This window comes from Berghia stephanieae, chromosome 15 (assembly GCF_034508935.2).
Source record: "Berghia stephanieae isolate SIO BIC M18660-M18661 chromosome 15, UCSD_Bste_1.3, whole genome shotgun sequence".
Taxonomy (NCBI): Eukaryota; Metazoa; Mollusca; class Gastropoda; order Nudibranchia; family Aeolidiidae; genus Berghia; species Berghia stephanieae.
The window spans coordinates 20,380,914-20,393,413 of NC_088374.1; the positions used below are offsets into that span (position 1 = coordinate 20,380,914).

Genomic DNA, 12,500 nt, shown 5'->3' on the forward strand with positions numbered 1-12,500 from the left:
TCACTGAACTGTATTAACCTGACTATAAACGTTCATGGATACACACAGTTTAGTGTGTTGGTCCGTTATATTAGAATGTAAATTCATTTTCTTATTATGACCTTTTTGTGTAAGGAATCACTTATCATGTAACTCTCTAATTTGGGGAACGACAAAATTAAGCATTATTATTATCATCCTTTTTTTTTCTTCCTGTTCCTGCAATAAAAAGCAGATGTCTCAATGAATAAAGTTCACTCTGTCATCTAATGGAATTTGTTATTCTGTTATAGATAATTACCTTGGCCTTCATCTAAAATCAATGATATGGCGTCCACCATGCCAACAGGTTATGGGCCCAGGCATCGCATCGCCTTCAATGGTGACGATCGCCAATATGAACTCTGGGAAGTTAAGTTTTTCGGCTTCATCAGAATAAGAGGACTTGATGATGTACTCAAGGACCTTGATGATTTGAATCAAGATGTATCAACAGAACAAGACAAAAACGAGGAAGTATTTGCCGAACTGGTCCAGGTATTGGACGACAGATCCCTTTCTCTTATCATAAGGGACGCAAGGAACAACGGTCGCAGAGCACTACGAATCCTGAGACAACACTATCTTCCGAAAGGTAAACCTCGTATCATAACACTCTACACAGAGTTGACATCCCTCTTAAAGAGTGACCAAGAAACAGTTACTGACTATATCATTCGAGCTGAATCGTCAGCAGCGGCTCTACGTGATGCTGGTGAGACAATCAGTGACAGTTTGCTAATCGCTATGGTGATAAAAGGACTTGGGGTAAATTATAAAAGTTTTACTGCCGTAATCACACAAAAATCAGAAGTACTGACCTTCAGCGAATTCAAATCGTTATTACGTAATTACGAAGACACTGAGAAACTCCAAGATTCTTCTTCAACCGCATCAAATGTGATGACGGTTAGTTCGTACAACAGAAGACCCTTCAACAATCAACCAAACTCGGGGATACAAAAGCTCGTTGGTGTGAAATATGTAAGTCAAAATCTCATGATACCAGCTACTGTAGAAAACTCAAAGCTTGTAAACAAAACGACAGAAAATCTCGTTGGTGCGAAATTTGTAAAGCTAAATCGCACGATACCAGCAACTGTAGAAATCTGACAAAACTACGAGAGATGAAAGTAGACGATGAACCTACAACTCGAAGTGAGAGCCATTTCGCTTTCGGTGTTAACCCGAATTTCCAAGATAACCAACTCGCAGAGGACGACTTCCTTGTGGACAGTGGAGCTACTGTTCACCTACTCCACGAAAAGTCAAAATTTATTTCTTTCCACAATAATTTTGACTCGGGACAGCATGTTATCGAATTTGCAGACGGGATCCGGACTTCAAACCTTGCCCAAGGACAAGGCAACGCAGATATAACATTCTGTTCTCCTGAGAAATGCACTGTACGTGCCCTCAAAACATTTTCTCAGTAAAGGCCGCGACGCAGAACGGTGCCACAGTTATATTCAAGAAAGATTGTGGAAAATTGTGTTAGAGAGATACAGTATTCAACATTGAAATAAGAGGGGGTCTCTATTTCCTTAACTCATCGTTCCACACAAAAGCGTCCAAGCATTCACTCATGAAGTGGCATTGCATTTTAGGTCATTGTAACACAGCAGACATTTTTAAGTTACAAAAATGTGTAGATGGTATGATCATCACTGATGAGACAAAATCTGACTGTGAAGTGTGTTCCCTTGCTAAAATGACTGATTCTGTGAGTAGAAAACCTGACAACAGTGCCAAGAAACCTCTTGATGTAGTTCATGTTGATCTAGCGGGTCCTATTGACCCAATTAGTTGTGATGGAATGAAATATGCAATGATTTGTTTTGATTCTTTTTCAGGTTTGATCTCTGTGTACTTTTTGAAGCAAAAAAGTGACACCCCTACTGCATTCAAAGAATACCTGTCTGACATAGCCCCTTATGGGAAGATAAAAGCAATCAGAAGTGATAATGGTGGGTAATTCACATCTCAAGAATTTACTTCCATTTTGAGAAATCACAGTATCAGACATGAAAAAAGCGCACCATACAGCCCCCATCAAAATGGGAAGGCAGAGCGTCCATGGCGCACACTTTTTGACATTGCCAGATGCCAATTATTGCAATGTGGGTTACCAAAATCACTGTGGACACATGCTGTCCTAACGGCTGCATATATTCGCAACAGGTGCTACAAACAAAGAATTGAATGCACTCCTTTTGAAAAGATCACAAATAAAAGACCCAACATTGCCAATATGAAAACATTTGGATCCCCATGTTTTGCTTTATTAGCACAAAAACCAACAAAATTACAAAACAGAAGTGAAAACGGAATATTTGTAGGGTATGGTAGAAAAAGTCCAGCCTATCTGATCTATTTTCCAGACACCCAAACCGTTAAAAGGGTCAGATTTGTCAAATGCCCTAAAGATCCTGTAACTGTTACAGATTTGTCTCAACCAAAGTCTCAGTCTCAGGAAAATTCTGGTCACTACCCTGAAGTTCCATCTTATGATGATGATGATGATGATTTTGATGCTAGTTACTCAAAAAAAAAAAAACCAAAGTGCCACTCAGTGACCGGAGTTTGCCTGAAACTGAAACAAGTGTTGAAGATTTAGGTGATAAGGAAGCAAATGAAAACCCGTCACCAATGCATGCCAGTTCCAAGAGAACTCGCTCTCGTCCTAAACATTTGGACGAATATATTGTTGATGATGAAGTTGATGCATATCTTAACAATACCATTCATTATTGCTATAACATTAACATGCTTGATGTCCCTAACACTTACAAGGAAGCAATGACTTGCAATGCAAGTGATGCATGGCAAAAAGCTATGGATGAGGAGATGAATGCCCTGAGCGAAAATCAAACATTTGAAATTACAAGTTTACCTTCTGACCGAAAAGCTATTGGTGGTAGATGGATATACACCATTAAGAATGGTCCAAATGGAGAAGAAACTTATAAAGCAAGATTTGTAGCTAAAGGGTATTCCCAAATCCCTGATGTTGATTATCAGGAAACGTTTTCGCCCACGGCCCGCATCACCTCAATCAGAGCTCTCATTCAATTTGCCATTGAAAATGATATGTACTTGAACCAAATGGATGTAAAAGCAGCATATTTAAATGCACCAATTGATGTTGACTTGTACATTGAACAACCAGAAGGATATCAATTAAACTCAAAATCTGGTGAAAAGCTAGTTTGTAGACTCAAAAAGTCATTGTATGGTCTCAAACAAAGTGGTAGGAATTGGAATCTCAAACTCCACTCTCATTTAGCTGAGCAAAAATTTGTTCAATCAGCAGTTGATCCCTGTCTTTATAAGAGACATTCTAATGATGAACATAGCATTATCCTTGTGTGGGTAGATGACTTAATCATAGCTTCAAATTCTCTGTCTGCAATGAATGCAATCAAAGCACAGCTTTGTCAATCTTTCCAAATGAAAGACCTAGCTCAAATTTCCTTTTTCTTGGGTATAAATTTCTCTTGTTCAGATGAATCAATATCAATGGACCAATCACATTATATTGCAAGACTGTTAGAGAAATTTGGCATGCAAGACTGCAAGCCCAAACACACTCCCTGTGAAATGAATCGCAACAAGTTTTGTGATGAACCTTCAAATCCAGTGGATGACAAACTGTATAGGGAAATTGTTGGCAGTCTAATTTACATTATGACTTCTACTCAACCTGACCTTTGTTTCATTGTTACCAAATTGTCTCAATACATGTCAAAACCAACCCAAAACCATTTGATAATAGCTAAGCATGCACTGAGGTACCTAAAGGCAACAATTGACAAAAAATTAGTATACACTTAGTATAAAATCAGGGGCACCACCCAATTTGGTAGGTTATTGTGATGCAGACTGGGGAAATTCTGCTGACCGCAGAAGCGTGACTGGCTATAGCTTTATGATCTTTCAAAAAGGTAGCCTTATTTCCTGGAAATCAAGGAAAGAACCTTCTGTTGCCTTATCCACATGTGAAGCGGAATATATGGCAATGTGTGCTGCCACACAGGAAGGGATATTTCTTAGAGCATTAATCAATGACATGATGAACACTAACATTGAACATTTTCTTTTGAATTGTGACAGTCAGGGTGCTATTGCCCTTGGTAAGAATCCTGTACACCACAAAAAGACAAAACACATTGACATAAAATACCATTTTGTGAGGAATGAAATCCAAAAGGGAATACTTCATACCTGTTATGTTCCAAGTGAAGAGAATTGGGCAGATATGTTCACAAAGCCAGTCTCTAAGACAAAATTACAAATGTTCATCCCTATCTTGATGGGTTAGTAAGGGAAGTACTAAAAAGTCTTAAATCACTTACTCACATCATGCTATGCACTATTAGTACAAGTATCAAACTTGTGATTTTTCTTTGCATTTTTTTTTAGTTTAATGATTTTCTTCTTAGTCAAAATAATGGCACACAATGTTGTTGACCTTTTGAATAAAGTTCACTCTGTCATCTTATGGAATTTGTTATTCTGTTCTAGATAATTACCTTGGCCTTCATCTAAAATCAATGATATGGCGTCCACCATGCCAACACGTTATTCTTTCGGATGGCAATGTTATGAGCTTCTTAGCCAAGCGCAAACTATCTATAGATAGAATGCGCTTGGCCAAGGAGTTCACAACATTGCCATCCGGAAGTATAACGGACCAACACACAAAATCTGTGTAACCATGAACTTTTATAGTCTTGTTAATACAGTTTAGTGAGAACAACTCACAAACGCGGATGGCAAAAACAATAACAAAGGCCTGAGTGACGTCATCTGCATACTATATATACGCTTGGCTAAGAAGCTCATAACATTGCCATCCGCAAGTATAACGGACCAACACACTAAACTGTGTGTATCCGTGATCGTTTATAGTCGGGTTAATACAGTTCAGTGAACATTACTCATAAACGCGGATGGCAAAACATAATAATAAAGACCTGAGTGACGTCATCTTCGAACTATCTATAACATAACGATGGAGACAGCTGACACTAGAACCCTCTCGGACTGGCAGTTAAACGTCATTTTTTAGGTTTGTGTAGCGTCTAGTGAGTTGTCGTTAGTAGAGCTCATGGAAACAAGTGATTCCATTGGTTGAACTATTGAATACATCACGATTTGTTTTCTTTTGTGGACAAAGACTGGCATTTTGACGTCATTTTTTGGACAGTGTCAAGCCATAACTTTACGAAGGCTACGGTCGGTGCGACCGACCTGGCAGGTGTGGGGAAGATTTTATGTCACTGATTATTGTGATAGGTTGTTGTTGTCAGTGTTTTGTTATGGTATGACTGTCGTGTCTCGATCAGGCTGTTGTGAGTAATCTTCATGTTGTGTTTGTTCACTGTCTCCCGCGAAACCGTGACGTCATCGTGTCTCCTATAAAAGCTTGTGACACCCTTCATTCTTCCTCTTGACCACAGCCTTATTCAAAGCAGACATACTATTCGCCTTTCGTTGAATCTTCCCACAGATCCGATCCGCCATACTTTTGGTATGTTATAAGAATCAGGCTAGACCGGGACGATTCCCGAAGTGCTCTAGAGCATTTTTTAACCGCCCATATATGTCCTCTACATATATGGAGAACGCCCACTTCGGTGGAGACTTTTTCTGAACTTTTTCCTTATTTTTTACATCGTGAACGAGATTGGGAAATCCGTTCACGACACAGGCAAGATGACCGGTATTGACACTAGCTTTCGGATCGGAAGGTCCTGGGTTCGAGCCTCGCTGCTCAGCGCATAATTGAATCCTTGGAGAAGGATTCTCTCACGGTACTCAGATGTAAAATGAGTACCTGGCCGTTAACAGCGTAAAATCGCCTAATAAGCATCATGTACAGTCCTAAATGTTAAAATGTTAAAAGCGAGTGTCATACCACTAGACCACATAGCCTATATAATTGAAATTGTAAACCCGTTCTTTTGGGAATTGAATACTTACCTTGTGTAATTAAAATACTGGTGTCACATGGATGCCATCTTGGGAAAGAAGCTCACAACATTACCATCCGGAAGTATAACGAACCAACACACAAAACTAAGTGTATCCTTAAACGTTTATTGTCTCGTTTTGTGAGAATTACTCATAACGCGGATGGCAATAAACAATAACAAAGACCTGAGTAAAGTCAACATCATTCTATATGATTGATACAATTTCCTAGTGAGAAACACTCATTAAAACGGTTGTCTTAAAACCATAACAAAGAGCTGGGTGACGTCAAATGTGTTCCATCTATATTCAAATTGACAGAATTTCAGGCCACTATTTAACGAATGGCAGTTTAAAATCAATCACAAACGACTGAGTGTCATTGCCTTCAACCAGTCTAACCTTACACACAGTAACCAAATCAGGGTTGCCAGGTGTCTTTACAAAAATCCCGTCAACTCTATCCCAGAAATCCGCCAAAATTCCGCCAAGTCTATGCCAGAAATCCGCCAAAATCCCGCCAACTCTATGCCAGAAATCCGCCAAAATTCCGCCAACTTCATGCCAGAAATCCGCCAAATTTCCTACAACTTTATGCCAGAAATCCGCCAAAATCCGACAACTTTATCTTACTGCACCTGCGACATTTCCCCCAAAATCCGCCAAAAAATCCGCCATTTGATTTAAAACACTAATAATCAACAATAGTGCATTTTTTCAGTATAAAAACTATGTTAATAAACTATAATCAACATTTTACAACTGTATCCATTTTAAAGGCACGAAGATTCGGAGTTTTGATTTTGTTTAAGAGAGAGTTAGACTGCCGGATATGGTTACACCTTCGGTTTTATATGAATTAGGTTGTGTAATATAAATCTAGACCAACAGAACACTCACAATAGGTGCCCATAAAAGTCACTTTGAAAGAAGGGGGGGGGGATAATTAGACTTGCTTGCTATACATCTAATTTATTAAAGGGTATGCAAATCATCAAAAATCCGATATCCGCCATGCCATTACTTCCCCACCACTTCTTCTTCTTCTTCTTCTTCTTCTTCTTCTTCTTCTTCTTCTTCTTCTTCTTCTTCTTCTTCTTCTTCTTCTTCTTCTTCTTCTTCTTCTTCTTCTTCTTCTGGTCAGCTGATCCTGCGTAGGACGTCGCTTCCCGAACTTTCTTGCGAAACAGATTACGGTTTTCCGCCAGTCTACTTGCTTGAGTTGTTGTCATTCCCAGCCATTCACATATATCTTGTTCCCAGCTTCTTGTTGGTCTATCTCTTCCTCTCTTGCCGTCTACCCTTGTCTGCAGAATGTGCTTTTCTAATGATTCGTGGCGAGTCGTATGGCCAAAATAGTTCAGTTTCAATTCCACCACGCGATGATAAAATCCGCCAAAAATGGCGGAAAATACGCCAACCTGGCAACAACACTGATTGTGATTCCACTCCGCGTGTGTTGATGAATAATCAATGTGTGTAATTTCAAATCCGTTGTAACACTCACTAGACATCTGGGGTTCCTACCGGGGTAGTCTGTGTAAACTGAGTGGATTCGACTTCCTCTCTTGTTCGTGCAAAACTCGTGGGTTTGTTTTTCGCGCAGCCATCGTTAACATATAGATAGAATGCGCTTGGCCAAGGAGTTCACAACATTGCCATCCGGAAGTATAACGGACCAACACACAAACTCTGTGTAACCATGAACTTTTATAGTCTGGTTAATACAGTTTAGTGAGAACAACTCACAAACGCGGATGGCAAAAACAATAACAAAGGCCTGAGTGACGTCATCTGCATACTATCTATAGATAGTTCGAAGATGACGTAACTCAGGTCTTTGTTATTGTTTTTTGCCATGCGCGTTTATGAGTAATGCTCACTGAACTGTATTAACCCATTATAAACGTTCATGGATACACACAGATTTGTGTGTTGGTCCGTTATACTTCCGGATGGCAATGTTATGAGTTTCTTAGCCAAGCGCATACTATCTATAGATAGTATGCGCTTGTCTAAGAAGTTCACAACATTGCCATCCGGAAGTATAACTGGCCAACACACACAACTGTGTGTGCCATGAACGTTTATAGTCTGGATAATACAGTTCAGTGAGCATTACTCATAAACGCGGCTGGCAAAAAAAACAATAACAAAGACCAGAGTGACGTCATCTTCGGACTATCTATAGATAGGCTAAGAAACTCACAACATTGCCATCCGGACGTATAACGGGCCAACACACAAACTATGTGCAACCATGAACGTAAATAGTTTGGTTAATACAGTTTAGTGAGAATTACTCATATACTGGGGATGGCAAAAAAAAACAAAACAAAAAAACAAAAAAAAACAAAACAAACAAAGACCCGATTGACGTCAACTTCATTCTATCTATCACCTATTTTATAGCCTGACACTGACCAAAAAATGAAGTCAAAATGCCAGGCTTTGGCCACAAAAGAAAACAAATCGTGAGTTGTATTCAATAGTTCAACCAATGAAATAACTTGTTTCCATGAGCTCTACTAACGACAACTCACTAGACGCTACACAAACCTAAAAAATGACGTCACACTGCCAGTCCTAGAGGGTTCTAGCGTAGCCATCGTTAAGTTATAGCCTGACACTGAAACCCAAAAAGACTGGCATTTTGACGTCAGTATTTGGTTTTTGCACAGCCTAGTGAGTTGTCGTTAGTAGGGCTCGTGGAAATAAGTTATTTCATTGGTTGAACTATTGAATACAACTCACGATTTGTTTTCTTGTGTGGCAAAAGACTGGCATTTTGACGTCATTTTTTTATCAGTATCAGGCAATAACTTTACGAAGGCCACGGTTCTAGTGTCAGGCCGTAGCCATCGTTATGTTTTAGCCTTATACTGAAATTCAAAAGGACTGGCAGTTTGACGTCATTATTTGGATTTTGCACCGCCTAGTGAGTTGTTAGTAGTGCTCATGGAAACAAGTTATTTCATTGGTTGAACTCTTGAATACAACTCACGATTCGTTTTCTTTTGTGGCAAAAGACTGGCATTTTGACGTCATTTTTTGGTCAGTGTCAGGCTGTAACTTTACGAAGGCCTCGGTCAGGCTATATGTTTACGATGGCTCCGCAAGAACCCTCTAGGCCTAACAGATTGATGTCATTTATTAAGGTTTTTGCAGCGTCTCGTGAATCAGTTGTCGTTAGTAGAGCTCAAGGAAACAGGTGATTCCATTTGTTGAACTATTGAATACACATTATGATTTGATTTCTTTTGCGGCCAAATTTTTGTCTTTTGAGGTAATTTTTTTTTGGTCTGTATCAGGCTATAGAGAGAACAAAGATGACGTCACTCAGGTTTTGTGCCACCCACCCTTATGAGTAATTCTCAGTAAACGGTATGAATCAGACTATAAACGTTCGAGGTTACACATAGTTTTGTGTGTTGGTCCGTTTTACTTCCGGATGGCAATGTTGTGAGCTTCTTAGCAAAGCGCATACTGTCTACAACTTAACTATGGTTATTATTATATATACGCTATAGACAGTATGCGGCTATGTGGTCTTGTAGTATGACACTCGCTTTCGGATTGGAAGGCCCTGGGTTCGAGCCTCGCTCGGCGCATAGTTGAGTCCTTGGAGAAGGCTCTTTGCTCACATTCTCTCACCGGACTCAGGTGTAAAATGAGTACCCGGCCGATAACAGAGTTGTCTCTGTCCCAAAAATGTGTAATATCGCCTAACAGGCGTCATGTCTCGTCCTACGTGTTATGTGTTGCTGTTGACCAGGGACCCCTTGTAAAGCGCTTTGAGTACGTTTAGTGGATATTGCACTATATAAAAGCTCGATTTTTTAAAATAATGCGCTTGGCTAAGAAGCTCATAAAATTGCCATCCGGAAGTATAACGGACCAACACACAAAACTGTGTGTATCCATGAACGTTTATAGTCAGGTTAATACAGTTCAGCGAGCATTACTCATAAACGCGGATGGCAAAAAACAATACCAAAGACCTGAGTGACGTCATCTTCGAACTATCTATACACTTCTGTACTCCACACACACACACACGCACACATACACACACACACACACACACAAGAAATCCAAACCACATGATACATACCAACCAACAAACGTTCGTGTAACCATGTGACTGCTATGTGGTCTAGTGGTATGACACTCGCTTTCGAATCGGAAGGTCCTGGGTTCGAGCCTCTCTCGGCGCATTGTTGAGTCCTTGGAAAAAGACTCTTTATTGACGTTCTCTCACCATACTCAGATGTAATATGAGTACCTGGCCGTTTACAGCTTTTAGTTGTCGGAAAAAAAAGTTGTGATATCGCATAATAGGCGTCATGTCCCGTCCTACATGTTATGTGTTGCTGTTGGCCAGGGCCACTTGTAATGCGCTTTGAAGTGGATATTGCGCTATATCACAACTCAATTACTAATCAGAAATGTATTTAACGAAAACTGATCAACGAAACCTGTTCTAAAAATAATAACAAAGAAAACACGTGTGCTGATTCACTTTGTTGGTAGGAAATAGGATTCAATCGTCTGATGTCATGTCCGCCGAGCAATGAGCAATTTGGTTCTAAACAAAGTAAATCGGTACTTTTTATTTGTCATGCTGGCTAGAACATTTTTTACATGTCAAGTTATCATAATGTATTAAAGTCAAAATATGATTATGATCATATTTCTAATGTGTTTTTTCTCCTCTAGATACACGTTTATGCTCGTCGCAGAAGTATTTCATAAGGGCGTACCCCATTGTTCTGATAGCTTAGAACCAGTTACTAAGTTTACTATGCGTCATTACGAGGGAAGTTACGTCACTACTATGAAGTTTTTTGTGCGGTTCGACAACTAAAAACGAGTGAGTTGCATTCGCTCTGTTATGATAACAACACGAGACCGACTGAGAGGGGAGGTAAAACTGGGGTACTACCGCAAACTCGGGGACCCAAATAATTGTGGGGGTTTGGGATGGGGGAAACTTTTTTTGTTTGTTTTAAAGTCTAGTAGGGAATTTGGGAGGGGAGAGACTTTTTATAAAAAAGTTTCCCCCCTCCCAAACCCCCAAAATTTATTTTTTTTTAAATCCCCCCCCCCCCCCCCCTCCCAAAACCCCAAAATTATTTGGGTCCCCGAGTTTGCGGTAGTACCGAAAACTGGAGAGCAAGACGGACGGTAGTGGAAATGGAATGCACTCCGTTTACACCTTCACTGTGTGCCGTAAATCAATAAATTCCATTCTCCACCCCCGAGTCCAGATAATGACAATCATGTAAGCGCCGAGGAGAAAACGTTCCCTATAGATAGAATGCGCTTGGCCAAGAAGTTCACAACATTGCCATCCGGAGTATAACGGACCAACACACAAAAGTGTGTGTATTCATGAACGTTTATAGTCAGGTTAATACCGTTCAGTGAGCATTACTCATAAACGCGGATGGAAAAAAAACAACAATAACAAAGACATGAGTGACGTCATCTTCGAACTATCTATACAGTTGTGTGTGTGTGTGTGTGTGTGTGTGTGTGTGTGTGTGTGTGTGTGTGTTGTTTTATTTGGTTTTCCACTATATTCTGTGCAGGTGCCAATGTTTTGTTTTGTTTCGTTTTGATTTTTGTTGCATTCTTTGTTTTGCCTTTTTTTTTCTTCTTTCTTCTTCTTTTGATAAATTGCCGTTTCAAGGATAAAGATGAAATGAAATTGACGTTGCTCGTGTCTTTGTTGTCTGTTGTAATAACCAGACTTCAAACCTTCAAAGTTACATATAGTTGTGTGTGTTGGTTCGTTATAGATAGTATGCGCTTGGCTAAGAAGCTCATAACATTGCCATCCGGAAGTATAACGGACCAACACACAAAACTGTGTGTATCCACGAACGTTTCTAGTCGGGTTAATACAGTTCAGTGAGCATTACTCATAAACGCGGATGGCAAAAAAACAATAACAATGACCTGAGTGACGTCATCTTCGAACTATCTTAAGATAGAATGAAGTTAGCGTCACTCAACTCTTCTTATTGTTTTTTGGTTTTGTTTTTTTTTTGCCATCCGCGTTCATGAGTAATTCTCACTAAACTGTATTTACCAGACTTGAAACGTTCAAAGTTACACGCAGTTTTGTGTGTTGGTCCGTTATAGATAGAATGAAAGTAACGTCACTCAAGTCTTTTTATTGTTTTGTTTTTTGTTTTTTTTTTTTGCCATCCACGTATATGAGTAATTCTCAATAAACTGTGTTAACCAGACTATAAATGTTCAAGGTAACAGACGATTTTGTTTGTTGGTTCGTAAAACATCTGGATGACAATGTTGTAAGCTTAGTTTTTCTATTTTTTATAGATAGAACGAAGATGAGGTCACTCGGGTTATTGTTATTGTTTTTTGCCATCCACGTCTATGAGTAATTCTCAATTAACTGTATTAACCAGACTATAAACGTTCAAGGTAACTGACGATTTTGTATTTTGGATCGTAAAACATCTGGATGGCAATGT

General features: G+C 39.5%; 1 protein-coding gene across 2 annotated transcripts in view; it reads right to left on the bottom strand.

Moving 5' to 3' along the window:
* The window catches only part of LOC144960622 (uncharacterized), a 40,520-nt gene that overhangs the window by 23,631 nt on the left and 4,389 nt on the right, over window positions 1–12,500 (bottom strand). Inside the window, exon 1 of one of the 2 annotated variants that reach the window (XM_078893843.1) lies at window positions 6,004–6,403. The exons of the other annotated variant lie outside the window; for it this stretch is intronic. The gene's annotated coding sequence lies outside the window, so the exon portion shown is untranslated. Of the gene's footprint in view, window positions 1–6,003; window positions 6,404–12,500 lie in introns of those variants that run through there. 2 annotated transcript variants of the gene reach the window in all.